The 17,173-nt window shown below is 43.1% G+C and overlaps 1 protein-coding gene and 1 pseudogene across 9 annotated transcripts in view; one reads left to right on the top strand and one right to left on the bottom strand.

Annotated features, from left to right (window-relative positions):
- The window catches only part of LOC147004899 (protein DBF4 homolog A-like), a 390,457-nt gene that overhangs the window by 131,262 nt on the left and 242,022 nt on the right, over positions 1–17,173 (top strand). The window lies entirely within an intron of this gene.
- Positions 16,323–17,018, bottom strand: LOC147004903 (sperm motility kinase X pseudogene; annotated as a pseudogene).

Raw genomic sequence — 17,173 nt, 5'->3', positions numbered from 1 at the left:
AAAACCGGAGAATCATTACCCTAGGAATTGAGCAGTTTGAATGTTTATAGGCATTTTGGATAGTAATTTATCAAGGGTCCAACTGGATTGGTGTTTGTTTGTTGGTTTGTTTTTAGAATTCTTGCATCAGTGCAATAAGAAAAGGCTTAGATGCAGGTGGACTTGATAATCCCAATAGGAAACTTTTACAAACTCAGACATGGTGAGTTTCAGAGGCTAGAACATTAACACTAGAGATTTATGTCAAAGGGAGAGAGCAGCTCAGTTTCTCAGCTGCTTTGCAATTCTTATTCCTTGTATAAATGTGAAGAGAGTTCTGGTCATCCATACAGCTATAGGAAAAAGAATTCTTTGGGGATTAAGTGAATTTCCTTTTCTATTGGACTAAAGCGCGGTAGCTGTAGGTTTCTCATCATGCATCAGTTGCCTTAATGGACTTATAGAGATTACGAGTCATCTTAAGTCTGTACTCTAAAGAAAATATATTGGTCCATTACCAGTTGATGCAGGTCAGGTATCATAGTGCTGGGTGTACGAAAAATAAAGCATGCAGAACATAATGCTGTTCTTGCCCTCATGAAACTTGTCTTTAAGGAGTTAAAGGTATCTTTTAATTATTTACCCCCCATTTCCTGAAAATTATATATTTAGGAAGTGATTTAAAACAGACTGCACGTTGTTGTGTGTGTACTTTGTGGTAGGCTTGATCTCATCAGACTGGTGGGTCAGAGAAGATATGTTAATTCTTCAGTACTGATCCTGAATACAGGACCTTTCCTGAGTGTGATAGGCAGATCCTCTCCCAGTGAGCTGCACATCAGCCCCAAGGCGTGCTTCGTGAAATGATACTACATTCAGAGTTTGAATAATAAATATTTGGCAGGTGAGATGGAAACAAGGTTCTCTGGCAGTACAATTAGCATATTCCAAGGCCCCCCGAGACCTCGATGCAGGATGTCATAACATGTGAACAGAAAGAAATCAGAAGGGTGGGCAGTAAGCATAGAGCAGGAGGATCGGGAGGACTGGGTGGACCAGGAAGACCGGGAGGAGGAGGGATGCACATGGATCCATATGTCTCTCACTCTTCTAGCCCTCTTTATCTCAGGAAACATGAGATAAATGCCTCGGTCTCTGGAATGCTGAGTGTTAGACTGATGATCCCAAGGTATTCCAAATCATAGAAGCATGTTGGATGAGGTATATTTTTGAGGACATGCTATCTTTCTCACTAAGTAAAAATTTACAAATGTCCTCAGTAATGTTAGCAGATGTGACCACCTCAAGGCAGATCTGTAGTTTGCAAGCATAAACACTCAGGCACTATGAATACTGTTAGCACAAGCTGGGTGAACCTTAGCTTCTGATTGTACCGGTTAATATCTGAGGCCCCAGACAATTTACTGATACCTGTGTGCTTTATTCTTCTTTACTCCTACAAAAGAGGAAGCAAAGAGGCAAACAAAGCTCTGGCCGTGGAAAGAACACTATAAATGTCAGTGCGGGCTTAGGAGTAAGGCCAAGTCGCAGGGTGCAGAGGGTGTCTGGGCACATCTGTGGTGGCTTTTGACCATTTTAACTGTCAATTTCCAAACTTCTCATGACACAGGCATCAGGTCAGCCATGGCCGTTCCCTTTGCTTCGATGACCTGTGTATGTACCATCTCACTTAACGTGCATGCTTAGAATACATGCTAGTCCATGCCTGTGGAATGATACAGATAGACTGGATTGCCCATGTGCTAGAAGTGTGGTTTCTCCTGACCTCCAACAGTGTGGGTGAGCTACTGACCTTCTTTCCTGTCCCTTTTTTTTTTAAAAGATATTTTCTTTATTTACATTTCAAATGTTATCCCCTTTCCTAGTTTCCCCTCCAAAAGTCCCCTATCCCTTTCCCCCTTCCCCATGCTCCCCAACCCACCCACTCCTGCTTCGTGGCCCTGGCATTCCCCTATACTGGGGCATAGAACCTTCACAGGACCAAGGGCCTCTCCTCCCATTCATAACTGACTAGGCCATCCTCTGCTACATATGCAGCTGTAGCCATGAGTCCCACCATGTGTTTTCTTTGATTGGTGGTTTTGGACATAGTACTACCAGAAGATCCAGCAATACCACTCCTAGGCATACCTAGAAGATGCTCCAACTTGTAATAAGGACACATGGTCCACTATGTTCATAGCAGCCTTATTTATAATAACCAGAATCTGGAAGGAACTCAGATGTCCCTAAACAGAGGAACGGATACAGAAAATGTACATTTACACAATGGCATACTACACAGCTATCAAAAACAATGAGTTTATGAAATTCTTAGGCAAATGGACGGATCTAGAGGATATCATCCTGAGTGAGATAACCCAATTACTTGTACCTCTGAAAGCTTATAGGAGAGTGATACAGTGCCTGCTCCCCTCTTCTCCCCTCCCCTCTTTTACCCTTCCTTTTGTTTCATTCTTTCATAAGAAAAATAACTAACAGAAATCTTTTCTTTCTTTATTTTAGGGAAGCCTAATAAGCTTTCTTTTTCTATGTGTCTTTATCATCTTGTTCATATTCAAATACCTTATAAAGTATAAGGTTTCAAGTAATTTATATCTTTTATGCTAAACACTTCATGTATTGCAACACATTGAAATTTTGTTATTTATAAAATGATGCTATGGTGTGGTAGTTTCCTAGAAATAGTTATCATTTCATGGGTTTATAATTACATAGACAGTGTACCTGGCCCATGTCCATTTTCCATTCTCCCAATTTAGAAACATGGCTGAGCGGACCTGGTAAGAGCCATCTCTGCACTGCAGTAATTCATTACAGAGAAGCTCTTCATGGGAACCTAAAACATTCACTAGCAGTATCAGGCAACTGAAGAAGAATTTCTCTTGATTTGGAATCTCTGTTTGACTTAATCATAGAACGGGAGAGCTGCTTGCTCATATTATTTAGTAAAAATGAATGAGGACTTATATGTGTGTATGTATGTGAGTGTGTATGTGTATATGCATGTGAGTGTGTATGTGTATATGTGTGTGAGTGTGTGGGCATGTGTATATGTGTGTGTGTATGTATATACATGTATGAGAGTATGTGTGTGAGTGTGTATATATGTAAATGTGTGTATGTGTATATGCATATATGTGAGTGTGTATGTGTGTGTATATGTGTGAGTATGTATGTGTGAATGTGTGTCAGTATGTATATGTGTGTGTGTGTATATATATATATATATATATATATATATACACACATACATATATGTGTATGAGTGTGTGTGTGTATATGTGTATTATATGCAGATGTGCTCAGAGGAATAGGGTTGATCTCAGTTGCTTCTTACCTTATACACTGAGCTAGTATCTCTCACTTGAGCTCTGTAGTCATGTGATTTCACATCACTGTATTGACATGGGTCCTGGGATGTGAACTTCTGTCCTCAGGCCTGTGCATCAAACATTACTGCTGAGCTATCTCCCCAGGCCCTAGCTGAGAATTGCATTTTCCTTCTTAAAGATTCATTAGTTTGTTTTGTTCATTATGCATGTGTGTATGTGTATGTGTGTTACCTGGGTGGGTGCACAGGCCCAGGGAGCTCTGAGGGTGACAACTGGAGTTACAAGTAGTTGTGAGCTACCTGACTCGGGAGAGTAAGAGTGGGGCTGGGAACCAAACTCAAGTCCTCTGCAGGAGAAGGAAGAGCTCTTCTGGTTTGTTTGTTTTGTTAAGACAACAGTTTTTATTCCCTGTACAGTATTCCACTCAGATGAAACCAGCAGGCTACATGCTGCTCAAGAACAGCCCCCGAGAGTCTGGAAGGTACACCACGCCTCAGTTCTCTTTCTGTCTTCTGTATACAGTCAGCAATGTCCATTCCCAATCAGATCTCAGACCAATATGGCAGGTAGGCAATGGGGTTCCGACAGAAGGGAGCTATAGCAGCTAACCTTCCAGAGTCCCATCACCCCAGTCAGTGTTACAGTTCTCCTCAAAAGGTCTCCAAGACAAGAGAGGAAAAAGAAAAAGAACATGAAAATAAAATCCTAGGCCAACAGCCAGAGGAAGCTTGGAATAGGAAGGAAACCAAATGAATGAATGAATGATCATCGACTTCCAGGCTAGAATGTGCCATCTATCAAAACCAAAATAGAACACCCAACAGATAAAATAACTTAAAGCCATTTTCTTTTAATTGCATCAACTCCAATCCTTCTGCAGGTTACCATGCTGACTGTACACACATATACAGTTTGTCTGGTTGTCGCATTGGTTGTGTGTCCTGTGTGAGAGCTTAGCTTTGACAGAGTTAAGTCTAAACAAAAAAGAAAGGCCAGTTCACTTGGGAGTTTTAATAAAGGAGGTAGAAAATGTGGCTCAGCAATTGGCCCTGTAGCCTCTTCCATGGCTCAGCAATTGTCCCTGTAGCCTCTTCCAAGGCACAGTTCATAGAAAGTGAGGGATGGGATCAAGGAAGAAGAGTAGGAAACCAAACCCAGGCAGATTTTATGTAAAAGCATTTGGTACCCATGGCTATCATGGTAGGTCAGCAGTGGTCTGGTCTCGGGATCCTGCTCTATGATATGGTCCAGAGATATTCTACAGCGATATCTAGGGTCAAGTGTTCTCCAGGCAGAGGGTCTCTTCGCAACATCAGCATCTCATTAGATGACAGCTGGCCCAAAGATGCTGGCACATGGGAGTGGCCGTTGAATTGTTTTGGTGTTTTCTTCATTAATGAGGCCTTGCCATGAGTTTCTGGAGAGCAACCTGTAGTCTTGGCCATAGCTAGATTGTTTCTTGGCCAAATGTAACCCAGCTCTGGTACTAGAAGTTTTATTTGGTGACAAGATAGTCCCAGTTAGGGCTTTCCCTGTTATTTGACAATTTCATTTAGATCCCTTTCATATATTTCTATATTTTTAAAGCTTCTCCTATATTAGGTTTTCATGATGTCTATTTTTAAAAAGTGGCTATTATTCCAATGTGTAATATACCACATTTTTTTCATCAGTTCATCTGTCGAGGGACCTCTATGTTGTTTGTAATTTCTGGATGTTATAGAGCATCAATGAACATGGTTGAGCAAATGTGTCCATGGTAGGATGAAGTGTCCTTTTGGGAATATGCCCAGGAGTAGTATAGCTGGATCTTGAGGTGGATCGATTTCCATCTTTCTGGGAATCAGCCACACTGATTTCCATAGTGACTGTACAAGTTTGTGCTCCCAGTAGCAATGCATGAGTGATCCCTCACTCATGAGGGATCTCCAGCATGAGCTGTCATTTGTTTTATTGATCTTATCCATTCTGATGGGTATAAGATGAAATTTCGAAGAAGTTTTGATTTGCTTTTCCTGATGACTAAGGATGTCGAACAGTTAAGTGTTTCTCAGCCATTTGAGTTACCTCTTTTGCGATTCCCTGTGCCCCCTTTTTAATTGGGTTATTTGTTTTCTTGATCTCTAGTTATTTTTTGCCTTTGAGTTCCTTATTGACTGATGATAGCTGCATGTAATCATGATGTAAATGTTGTGTAATCAATATGTAACTATTAGATTACTGCAGACCAGAGATATAGCATATACAAAACCTTGACGGCAGTCCCGAGGACCAAAAGGCAATAAAAATATATTTAAAAATCCCCATTCTAAACAATAATATATTCTCTCTCTCTCTCTCTCTCTCTCTCTCTCTCTCTCTCTCTCTCTCTCTCTCTCTCTCTCTCTCTCTCTCCCTCTCTCTCTCACTTTCTCTCTCTTTCTCTCTCTCTCTTTCTCTCTCTCTCTTTCCTTCTCTCCATTCCCCCTCCCTTTCTCTATCTCTCTCTCATTTGATACTGGTTCTTTCTATATAGTTCAGGCTGGCCTGAAACTTTTAATCCTCATGCTTTTGTACTGCTAAGTGCTGAGATTCCAAAAGCACATCTGGCTTTTGAATTAGTCATAACAAAGAATGAGATTCATACCTCAAGAGACATTTCAGCATCCCTCACTGGGAAATGTGACCAGACGATTCCTCAGCACTTCTGCATGATCTCTGTCCCTCTCCCCTTTTCTTCTCTTCCTCTCTCTCTCCCCCTCTCCTTCACTCCTCTCTCCCTCTCTTTTACCTTTCCTTTCCCTTTTCCTCCTTCCTTCCCACTCCCATGTACAGACACACACACACACACACACACACACACACATTTTTGTAAACTTCATCTTGTTGTGTTTTAGAATTCCCTGGTGGGGTTTCTTAAGTAGCTATGATGCCTGTTTTATTGATGAGCAACCTGAGATTCAGAGCATGTCTCTCTTTAAAAGAATGCTTGGGATTATGAATATGTATCAAGCATATACTTTGAAAAAGATATGGTCTGCCTGATTAAATAAGACAGAAACAGGCATGCAGGAAGAGAGATAAATATTTAAAAATTAAAATATCTAGAAGTTAGCAGGGAATAGTGAGAAGCTGTCTGAAAAAGCTTTGGGAGAATGAGACATTTCAAAAGCAGTGGCCTGTCTGAAGTTGAAAAATTACTGCATTTCCATTTGAAGACGCAGGGGGCAAATGGCTGTGATGCTGATGCTCTGTTCAGTGGGTTTCCTGCGTTGTGATTTTGTCCTTTTCTAATCCAGGCCACGTAAATTCCTTTTAGGTTATCATCTCAACTTGTTTATAATGAGTTGTCTTTTTCTTTTGAGATCGTGTGGACTAATAAAAGTTTCAGCACAACTTCAAGTTTCAGAAATAAATGGTAGTTTTGAGTTTCCTACAATAAAATTTCAGTATTTTTTTATCCAATTAAACCAATTAATAGATACAAAGATGCAGATTTTCTTTTAAATAGTATTAATTATTTAAAACTAAACATCTGCATGATTATGACTGTTAGTGTATTCAACAGTATGAAGTAAGTTTGAAGCACAATGGTTATTTCTTGAACAAATAACAGTGAGAAATAGCACTATGCCTGGCAGACAAAGTGCCCATCTCTGTGAGGAGACACTGGAATTTCTCCTTCCTGCAACATCTGACTTACATTATTGGATATGATATATAATACTTCCATAGCAGCTGGTTCCTTAAAGTCACATGAAGGTCTAGAGAAACTTCACTCTTGGTTAGACTTGAGAAAGTTGGTGTGAAGTCGGTGAGTGTGATTGACACATGTGATTCTAATTTCATATACACACAGATACACACCATAGCATTTGTGTGGAAATCAGAGGACAACTTTCTTTTTAATTATTTATTTTCTTCATTTACATTTCCAATGCTATCCCAAAAGTCCCCCCATACCCTCCACCCCCACTTCCCTACCCACCCACTCTCACTGCTTGGCCCTGGCGTTCCCCTGTACTGAGGCAGATAAAGTTAGCAAGACCAATGGGCCTCTTAGAGCACTGATGGCCGACTAGGCCATCTTCTGATACATATGCAGCTAGAAACAGGAGATCTGGGGGCGGGGCGGGGTACTGGTTAGTTCATATTGTTGTTCCACCTATAGGGTTGCAGACCCCTTTAGCTCCTTGGGTGCTTTCTCTAGCTCCTCCATTGGGGGCCCTGTGATCCATCCAATAGCTGACTATGAGAATCCACTTCTGTGTTTGCTAGGCCCTGGCATAGCCTCACAGGAGACAGCTATATCTGGGTCCTTTCAGCAAAATCTTGCTAGTATATGAAATGGTGTCAGCATTTGGAGGCTGATTATGGGATGGATCCTCGGTTATGGGAGTCTCTGGATGGTCCATCCTTTCTTCTCAGCTCCAAACTTTGTCTCTGTAACTCCTTCCATGGGTGTTTTGTTCCCAATTCTAAGAAGGGGCAAAGTGTCCACACTTTGGTCTTCGTTCTTCTTGAGTTTCATGTGTTTTGCAGATTGTATCTGATATTTGGGTATTCTAAGTTTCTGGGCTAATATCCACCTATCAGTGAGTCATATCTTGTGAGATCTTTTGTGATTGGGTTACCTCACTCAGGATGAGGCCCTGCAGGTCCAGCCATTTGCCTAGGAATTTCATGAATTCATTCTTTTTAATAGCTGAGTATTACTCCATAGTGTAAATGTAGCACATTTTCTGTATCCATTTCTCCATTGAGGGGCATCTGGCTTCTTTCCAGCTTCTTTTGTTCCATACCCAATGTTGGGATGCCTGGATCTCAAGGAAGCCATGGTTTCATATTTTGAGCAATCTTTACACTGTGTGTAATTATGGTTGTATAGATGTTTGCTCTGCCAGCAGTGTGCAGGAGTTGCCAATTCACATGTATTCAACTTTTTTGTCTTTTTTTTTCCCGAGGCAGGGTTCCTCTGGAAGATTTGTGAGGGCTTTAGGATCTCTTTCAGTGTGAATGTAGTAGTAATGATGCTTTGGAGACCCGCAGCAGAGCTGTAGGGCTAAGCTGTCTCTGTCCACTTTATATTTGCTTATGGATTCCAATGGACACTCATGGCTTATCAGTTCTGTTGCTACCTCTAACTTGATCAAACATATCTATTGGTCACGTGCAACAGGTCAGATCCTCTGGTCCTTGCTCTGCCTTCAGGACCATTGACTTCCGGCTGACAGGTAAACCTGGAGCCAGCCAGCTGAATTGACATTCTCACGGTGCATGAAGGTTCTCTAAAGTCTGCTGTTGCTTCTCACATTCCTTGGTAATCACCAGCACTCCATGGATCTTTGATCCAGGGGCTCTGAGTCCTGTGGAGAGGAATACACTGGGCCACGGCAATTGTGGGACTGGTGCCCAGCATGGGTGTCCCTACATGGCATGGGCAGAATGAACATAGGCAGAACGCCTTGCCAGAATTGGCATTCAGTCCTCAAGGAAAAACGTTTTCTTCCTTCCTTCCTTTTTTCCTTCCTTCCTTCCTTCCTTCCTCCCTCCCTCCCTCCCTCACTCTTTCTTTCTTTCTTTCTTTCTTTCTTTCTTTCTTTCTTTCTTTCTTTCTTTCTTTCTTTCTTTCTTTCTTTCCTTTCTTTCTTTCTTTCTTTCTTTCTTTCTTTCTTTCTTTCTTTCTTTCTTTCTTTCTCTTTCTTTCTTTCCTTCTTCCTTCCTTCCTTCCTTCCTTCCTTCCTTCCTCCCTCCCTCTCTCTCCCCCTCCCTCCCTCCCTCCTTCCTTCTCCCCCTTCCCTCCCCGTCTCTCTCCCTTCCTTCCTTCCTTCCTTCCTTCCTTCCTTCCTTCCTTCCTTCCTTCCTCACTCCCTCCCTCCCTCCCCCCCTCTCTCTCTCCCTCCCTCCCTCCCTCCTTCCCTCCCTCCCTCCCTCCTCTCCCCCCTTCCCTCCCCCCCTCTCTCCCTTCCTTCCTTCCTTCCTCTCTCTCTCTCTTTCTCTCTCTCTCTCCCTCCCTCCCTTGCTCTCTCCCTCTCCCTCCTTCTCTCCCTCCTTCTCTCTCTTTCTTTCTTTCTTTCTTTCTTTCTTTCTTTCTTTCTTTCTTTCTTTCAACTAGTTCATTAATGGATGCGCAGCACATACACATGAGAGGTTCAGAGAATAACCTGAAGGGGAGGTTAGAATTTGCTCTTATTTAACATTGCAATCAAGAATATAAATTTGTGTAAAAATGACAAGTCAACGAGAAGGCACTTTGAGCTTCTGAGACAGCAAATTATAGGTAGACAAAAGGGGTAAAAAAACAAAAAAACAAAAAAACAAAAAACAAACAAAAACAACAAAAACAAAAAACCAAGTTGAGTTAGTGCGGTAGGTGGGTCCTTCTGGTGCCTCCTGAGGAGGTTAAGTCCTGTGGAGTCTCAATGATTGACAGCTGTGGAAGAAAGAGCGCCACATCTACCTGTCCACATGACATCAGCACACAAGGCATGGCCAGAACCCCTTTGACATCTGCATTCTAATGGCCACAGACTCAAAATAATTTTACCAAGTTGGCCTACAAGCATGCCTTCTATTGTCCTTCGTTATTCTTGCAACTTTCTCTAGCTATCCTGGTGGAGTCACAGCTCTGCCACTCCACTGTAACCACCATGCTTCCTGAGATCTGAGCGAGCCTCCTGTGTCAGCCAGCACTGTACACACTTGAGCATTCATGCCTCATCCAGACCAAGAGCCTCACCTTTGTTCAGCTCCTGTTGTAAGACTCCGGGGAGCCTTAGCCTACCAGAGACCCCTGAGTGAACCACATGGAGCCTGGATGGATGCAAAAAGCAAGAGGAATTTATTGTTCCAGTGCACAGGGTTTATCCCAGACCTAAAGGAGAGGTGCCGACCCCCAGTGCCCATTCAGTGAGTTTTTATATTCCAGGGGCAGAATAAAGCATCAGCAGCTTTTCCTCTACTTTCAACCTGTGATTTCAACAGAGCCTCCCAATGGCAAAGTCACCTGGAATTCCTACCTGGCTCTGTGCTCTTCTGCTCTGGTCTGTATCTTCAGCACACTGCTCTCCACTCTCTGGTATCATCATCCTCCAGGGACCACAGTGCCTGCAAGAGCACTGGAAACACACAAAAGGAAGGGCCCTGTTAGGAGAAATCTCCATGACCCATGCTGGTCTGTGCTGGCACAGGCCTTCAGGCTGATTCTTCCAGAGTAATCCATTGCTCCATTCACACACCCTTTTCTAGCACCCTTGCCCAGCCTCAGGACACTGTCTTCTGCTGTCAGCATGTCAGGACTCCACTTAGGAGGGAAGACAGGATTGGATTTTTCTCTAAGACAGTAGCTACATTGCCACCAAACCCCTGAGCATGGATGCTAGTAATTTGTTGAGGTAAGGGGACAGTTTTAAAAGTACAAAATAACCATGGGCTTTCCCACCTACACACCAGTTCCTGAATAATTACTTGGAGGCTTATTATTAATGTAAAAGGCCTAGGCCACAACTTAGGCTTGTTTCCTGTCTAGCTTGTAACATGTTTAACCCACTAAAACTATACTATATCTGCCAAGAGGCAAATGACCTCTCCTTGATTTCCTGTGTCAATCTTCCTTGGAGTTTGTCCAGAATAAATCTCCCACTTCTGACTATCTCCTGTAGTTCCAATCGCTCTACTGGAACTCCTCCCCCCCTCCCCCCCTCGATTTCCTGGCCTTTGCTAATAAGTTTAACTCCCTGCACACAGGGTGACTCACAGCAGCTCTAATTTCAGCTCCATGTATACATCACCTCTGTCCTCCGTGGCTACTTTTACTCACATGCATTTGAAAAAGTTGCATCTCCGACATTTATGGTAACACCACCTTTGGCTGTCTATAGAATTCCACAAAGGAATCTGATGGAGAGTACAAGCCATGAGACTCAGAAGACAAAACCCATACCTTAATAGCAATAATTGTAACCAAGTAGATTTCTTTATGGTGTGCTCTAGAGATAATCTCTTGTGTACTGTCTGGAGGTAATATATGTCAATTAAAAGATGCTGCTGTGAGTCTCATCAGCCATTGCCTAACTCTGTGATGAGGGTAGACCAAGTTACCATAATCATAGAAAGATAACAACTGTATCAATGAAATAAATTATTAATTTTTCCAATGTCAGAAGGTGATAGACAATTATTTTTGGTTATAGACTGACTTCTTTTTTTTTCTTTTTTTAATTAGATATTTTCTTCATTTACATTTCAAATGCTATCCCCAAAGCCCCCTATACCCTCCCCACGACCTGCTCCCCAACCCACCCACTCCTGCTTCCTGACCCTGGCATTCCCCTGTACTGGGGCATATAATCTTTGCAAGACCAAGGACCTCTCCTCCCATTGATGGCTGACTAGGCCATCCTCTGCTACATATGCCACTAGAGACACAGCTCTGGTGGTACTGGTTAGTTCATATTGTTGTTCCTCCTATAGGGTTGCAGACCCCTTTAGCTCCTTGGGTACTTTCTCTAGCTCCTTCATTAGGGGCCCTGTGTTTCATCCAATAGATGACTGTGAGCATCCACTTCTGTATTTGCCAAGCACTGGCATAACCTCACAAGAGATAGCTATATCAGGGTCCTTTCAGCAAAATCTTGCTGGCATATGCAATAGTGTCTGCGTTTGGTGGTTGTATATGGGATGGATCCCCCGGTGGGGCAGTCTCTGGATGGTCCTTCCTTCCTTCTCAGCTTTGAACTTTGTCTCTGTAACTCCTTCCATGGGTATTTTGTTCTCCATTCTAAGAAGGAGCAAGTGTCCACACTCTGGTCTTCCTTCTTCTTGATTTTCATGTGTCTTGCAAATTGTATCTTGGATATTCTTAGTTTCTGGGCTAATATCCACTTATTAGTGAGTGCATGTATAGGCTGACTTCTAATTTCCCCAGGTCTCTAATAGAAGGCAAATGTTGTACAAAACACTCAAATGATTCCTTAAATGGAGCTCATATTTCCCTTCAGTCTAGTTTAGAAACCAAGAAGCTGAACAACCTCTTGTTTCAGCATCTTCATAATTCTTTGTGATGCCATAGTTAAGAGGTGATTGGGAAAGGGAAAGTTATTTGAATCCTAGTTATTCATCTGCTGCATTTTCTATTTGTGTATTTTTATGTACAGATATAATCTCAGTTCTTAGCCCAGACTGGCATGGAATTTTTCTATGTAAACCTCAAATGGTGGTTAAAGGAAAATTGGGCACTTAATGTACAAGATTGTATCTAGATCTTTGTCTCTGACTGCATAAAAATCAACTCCAAATAGACTGAAGACCTTAAAGAAGATCTGATACTCTAAAATTGATATTAGAAAAGTAGGGGAAACAAACTAAGGTCATAGCATAAGTTAGCATTTGTGAATTGAACTGCATTTTTTCCAGGAAACATGGCAAACCATTGATAATTGAGTTGTCATAAGTGTCACCATAGGAAACAAGCTTGGACATTACCAAAGGACAAAATAATTTGCCAGCATGTGAAATGGAAACCCTAGCACAGTGCTGGCAGAGCAAACATCTACACAACCATCATAAGACCTCCTGTGGAAATTCCTCAAAATGTTAATGCATGTCTCCTGGGAGGCTCTTCCAGTGCCTGGAAAATACAGAAGTGGATGCTCACAGTCATCCATTGGATGGAGCATAAGGTCCCCAATGAAGGAGCCAGAGAAATACTCAGGGAGCTGAAGGGGACTGAAGCCCCAAAGCAGGAACATCAATATGAACTAACCAGTCCCCTCAGAGCTCCTTGGACCTATACCACCAATCAAAGAAAACACATGGTGGAACTTGTGGCTCTGGCTATATTTGTAGCAGACGATGGCCTAGTTGGTCATCAATGAGAGGAGAGGCCCTTGGTTCTGCAAAGGCTCTATGCCATAATATAGGGGAATGCCAGGACCAGGAATGGGTTTGGGTGGGTTGGGGAGCAGGGGAAGGGAGGAGGGGATAAGGGATTTTCTGAGGGGAAACCAGGAAGGGGATAACATTTGAAATGTAAATAAAGGAAATATCTAATAAAAAAGAAAGGAGAGAGGGAAGGAAGGAAGGAAAGAAGGAAGGAAGGAAAAGAAAGAGAAAGAAAGAAAAAGAAAGAAAAAAGAAAGGAAGGGAGGAAGGAAGAGAGAGAAAGAAGGAAAGAAAGAAAAGAAAGAAAAGAAAGAAAAGAAAGAAAAGAAAGAAAGAAAGAAAGAAAGAAAGAAAGAAAGAAAGAAAGAGAAACAAAGAAAAGAAAAGAAGAGAAAGGCAAGCTCTGGAGTCAACCAGTGTGCAGAGAACTGATACAGAACTCTACACAGTTCCACACAACACCAAGAAGATCTGCCAGATGGCACATGCTGGCTGCGCTTCCTCAGGAAGAGACACAAGCTTGTTTAGAGTTTCTTTCAACAGTGATTTGGTTTCAGGAAGCCAGGGCTCCTGTCATCTTGGAAACCTCTCCATCTCTAGTTCATGTGGCAGCACAAAGCATCCCTTCTGCACTGAAGAAAGCTCTGCCATCTCAACAGGATATGAGTGGCTGGGCAGAAATACAAGCTGTGGGTTACCCAGATTTCAGGCTACAAAACACTGTTTTGTGAACAGAAGTCAGGACCCTGGTGAACATCTCCATACCCAGTTATAAAGAGATTTTGAAGACACTGAGATAGGACAACTGCAGAGGGAATCAGAAATCATTCATCCTTCAGTATCCAGGACCTTTTTAAAAAAATTATTATTAGATATTTTCTTCATTGACATTTCAAATGCTATACCCAAAGCCCCCTATACCCACCCGCAGCCCTGCTCCCCAACCCACCCATCCCCACTTCCTGGCCCTGGCATTCCCCTGTAGTGGGGCATATGATCTTCACAAGACCAAGGCCTCTTCTCCTATTGATAGCAGACTAAGCCATCCTCTGCTACATATGCAACTAGAGACACAGCTTTCAGGGGTATTGGTTAGTCCATATTGTTTCTCCTATAGGGTTGCCGACCCCTTTAGCTCCTTGGGTACTTTTTCTAGCTCCTTCCTTAGGGGCCCTGTGTTCCATCCAATAGATGACTGTGAGCGTCCACTTCGGTATTTGCCAGGCATTGGCATAGACTCATAAGAGAGAGCTCTATCAGGGTCCTTTAAGCAAAGTCTTTCTGACATATGCAATAGTGTCTGGGTTTGGTGGTTGTATATGGGATGGATCCATAGGTGGGGCACTCTCTGGATGGTCCCTCCAGGACCTTTTTAAAGGCCATCTTCATGGTTCATTTCTGCAGGAGACCATACACTACCCAAAGGAAAACCTTGCTGTCAGACCAGAGGGTCTTACTTGTTTTCTTACAACAGGTTCTTATCCATGATCATGCTTGGAAACAGGTCCTGCTCTGGCTTCAACTATTAAACACTTCCTATTTCACTTTGGCTCCACTCAAAACATACTTGGTGGACTTTACCTTTTAAGCTCTCGGATGCCCTGGGGTAGTGTGCACCATGATATGATCTGGCTTCACATGGCTCCTATGAAGATGAACTGGTTAATGTTTCAGATAAGGGTGTAGACAAGGCAAAACAAATTTGGAGAGACAACTAGAGTCACAAAAAATATGATAATACTTTGTTTGGAATACAGATTCTCTCCATTTCAACTAATTTCAATAGCAGCAAGAATGCCAAAGGAATGCTCTTCTCTCTCTCTCTGTCTCTCTGTCTCTGTCTCTCTCTCTCTTTCTCTCTCTCTCTCACTCCCCCTCTCTTTCTCTCTCACTGTGTGTGTTTCTGTGTCCGTGTGTGTGTTTGTGTGTCCCTGTCTGTCCAAATATGGTGAGTTGTAAGGGTATCTAAGTAATGGTGAGTTAGAAGCAAGCTGACTAGCAAGCCAGGATGGTTTTATGAGCTGCACCATGAGCAATGTCATCTTGGACACAAACACAAGTAGATCAGTTCAGACACTCTGGGGTCCTACTCTGCTTCCAGTGTCCACTTGCTCTTCTAATGTCTCATGGGTACATCTGGAGACAGGCAGCTGATGATCTCTACATGCCTGGAAGTTCCTCTGAGGTTTGGTTTCCCAATGATGACCTGCATGCATGTCATGGTACCTTGTTTCCAGACTTACTGAGATCTATGGAGTACTTTGCTTGGCTGGCAAAACTGTGGAATCACCAGCCAACATGAACCAACCTAGAGGGCAAAGTCAGGACAATCATGAGTTCATACCTTCCTCCCACAATCCATGCTCAGTCCTCAGGTTGCAAAGGACCTGAGAAGGGTATCACACAAGCCAGACACACTCTGTTAATCTGCAGACAGAGGAAGAATTTGCCCTTAGTTTTGTACTGTGATGTAGAGATGGTCCCACCCCCGCCTCCCAGCATCCAACCATGGGAAATTCCTCCCTGGCCCTCTCCTGTATCTGTGTGCATCCTCAGTAGGCTGCTCTTCACTCTCTGGTATCAGTTTTCAGGGAGCACAGTGCCTGTAAATGTTCTTCAAACAGACATAAGAAAGAGAGATCTTAGTAGAAATCTTCAGGACTTATGCTTCACTGTGCTGGCCCTGTGCTGGCATGGGCTGTCAGGCTGGTTCTTCCCGAGTGCTCCACTGATCCCTTCCCCCACCCTCCTCCAACACCCTGGCCAGGCTCAAGACACTGTCCTCTGCCCTCTACATGTGGTGAAGTTACTCACAAAGGATACCGTGGGATTGGATTTATCAGTGATAATACATTACCACCAACCCCTAAGATGTATATTCTTGTAACCTGTTTATTTCAAAGCATATCATTTAGTCCAGAAAAGTGTTCAGTGAGTGCAAGCATTTGCTACCAAGGGTGGGGACGTTAATCCATTCCCTGAGACAGATAGGGTTGTAAAGACAGAACTGACTCTGGCTGGTTAACTTCCATGCACATACAGTAAATAAATATTTTTTTCTTTAAAGAAATTGACATTATTTTAAACAAAAAACCTAGAGGTAGAAGTGTATTGTAGTCTCTCCACTTACCTGGTACCATGGCTACCTCCATGGCTCTTTTGACTCAGAGCCAGGCAGGCCTCTGTTGTTGGTCAGGGTGCACTGCTTTGGATTGGCAGGCAGCAACATAAAGTTTGCAAGCCTCTTAGAAATCCGTTCCTTAGGGTCTTCCAGACCTGTCTTTGAAAGGGGGGCCTGGGGCACAGTCTGACACCTGTCATGGAGGTGTCCCTGGAGTGTATTTGGGGAGGATGGTCTGGACTCTCTCTGTTGTAGAGCAGGACCCTCACCCTTGGCCTCCTTCCTGGAGAATGGAGGTGATGTAACTTGTGTGTTCATGATGTCCATTCGTCCAGGTGTAGTAACAATGTGGAGCTGTCCCATGAGGTTTGGATCTTCCAAAGACTTTCTAGTAGACATTTCTTCTGAGGTGTCACTGATCTCTGTCTCCCAGATGCTCTTCATGTAGTGAGCCTTCTGGACAAGCTGGGGGCTGATGCTGTTGAGTGAAGTTGTCTGATTCTTGAAGCAGTTCTGGGTGGGTGGCATAGAGTGGCTCATTGTAGTTCTCTTTCCCTTCTCAAAACCGATGGTGGAAAGTATCGGCATACTAGTTGCCCTCCTTACTGCTACTTGGTTTTTTATGGTTGGCTCTGTGTTTTCCAACATTCTATACAGGGCCTGGGATCTGTTTTTTTTGTTGTCTTGTCTTCCTGTGGTAATGAAAGACCCCCGGAGGGCAGACACTCACTCAAGCCTCGGGACAGCCGCGCACCCAAGAAGACACTGAGACCGAACTTAAGATGTAGAGAGTAAGATTTAATACAGCAACGACAAGAAAGCACATAAAAAGCACATATACCAGAGCTCTGGGGTC

This window comes from Mus caroli, unplaced genomic scaffold (assembly GCF_978045245.1).
Source record: "Mus caroli unplaced genomic scaffold, Mus_caroli_1 scaffold_4, whole genome shotgun sequence".
NCBI lineage: Eukaryota > Metazoa > Chordata > Mammalia > Rodentia > Muridae > Mus > Mus caroli.
This window is presented reverse-complemented; position numbering and strand designations above follow the sequence as displayed.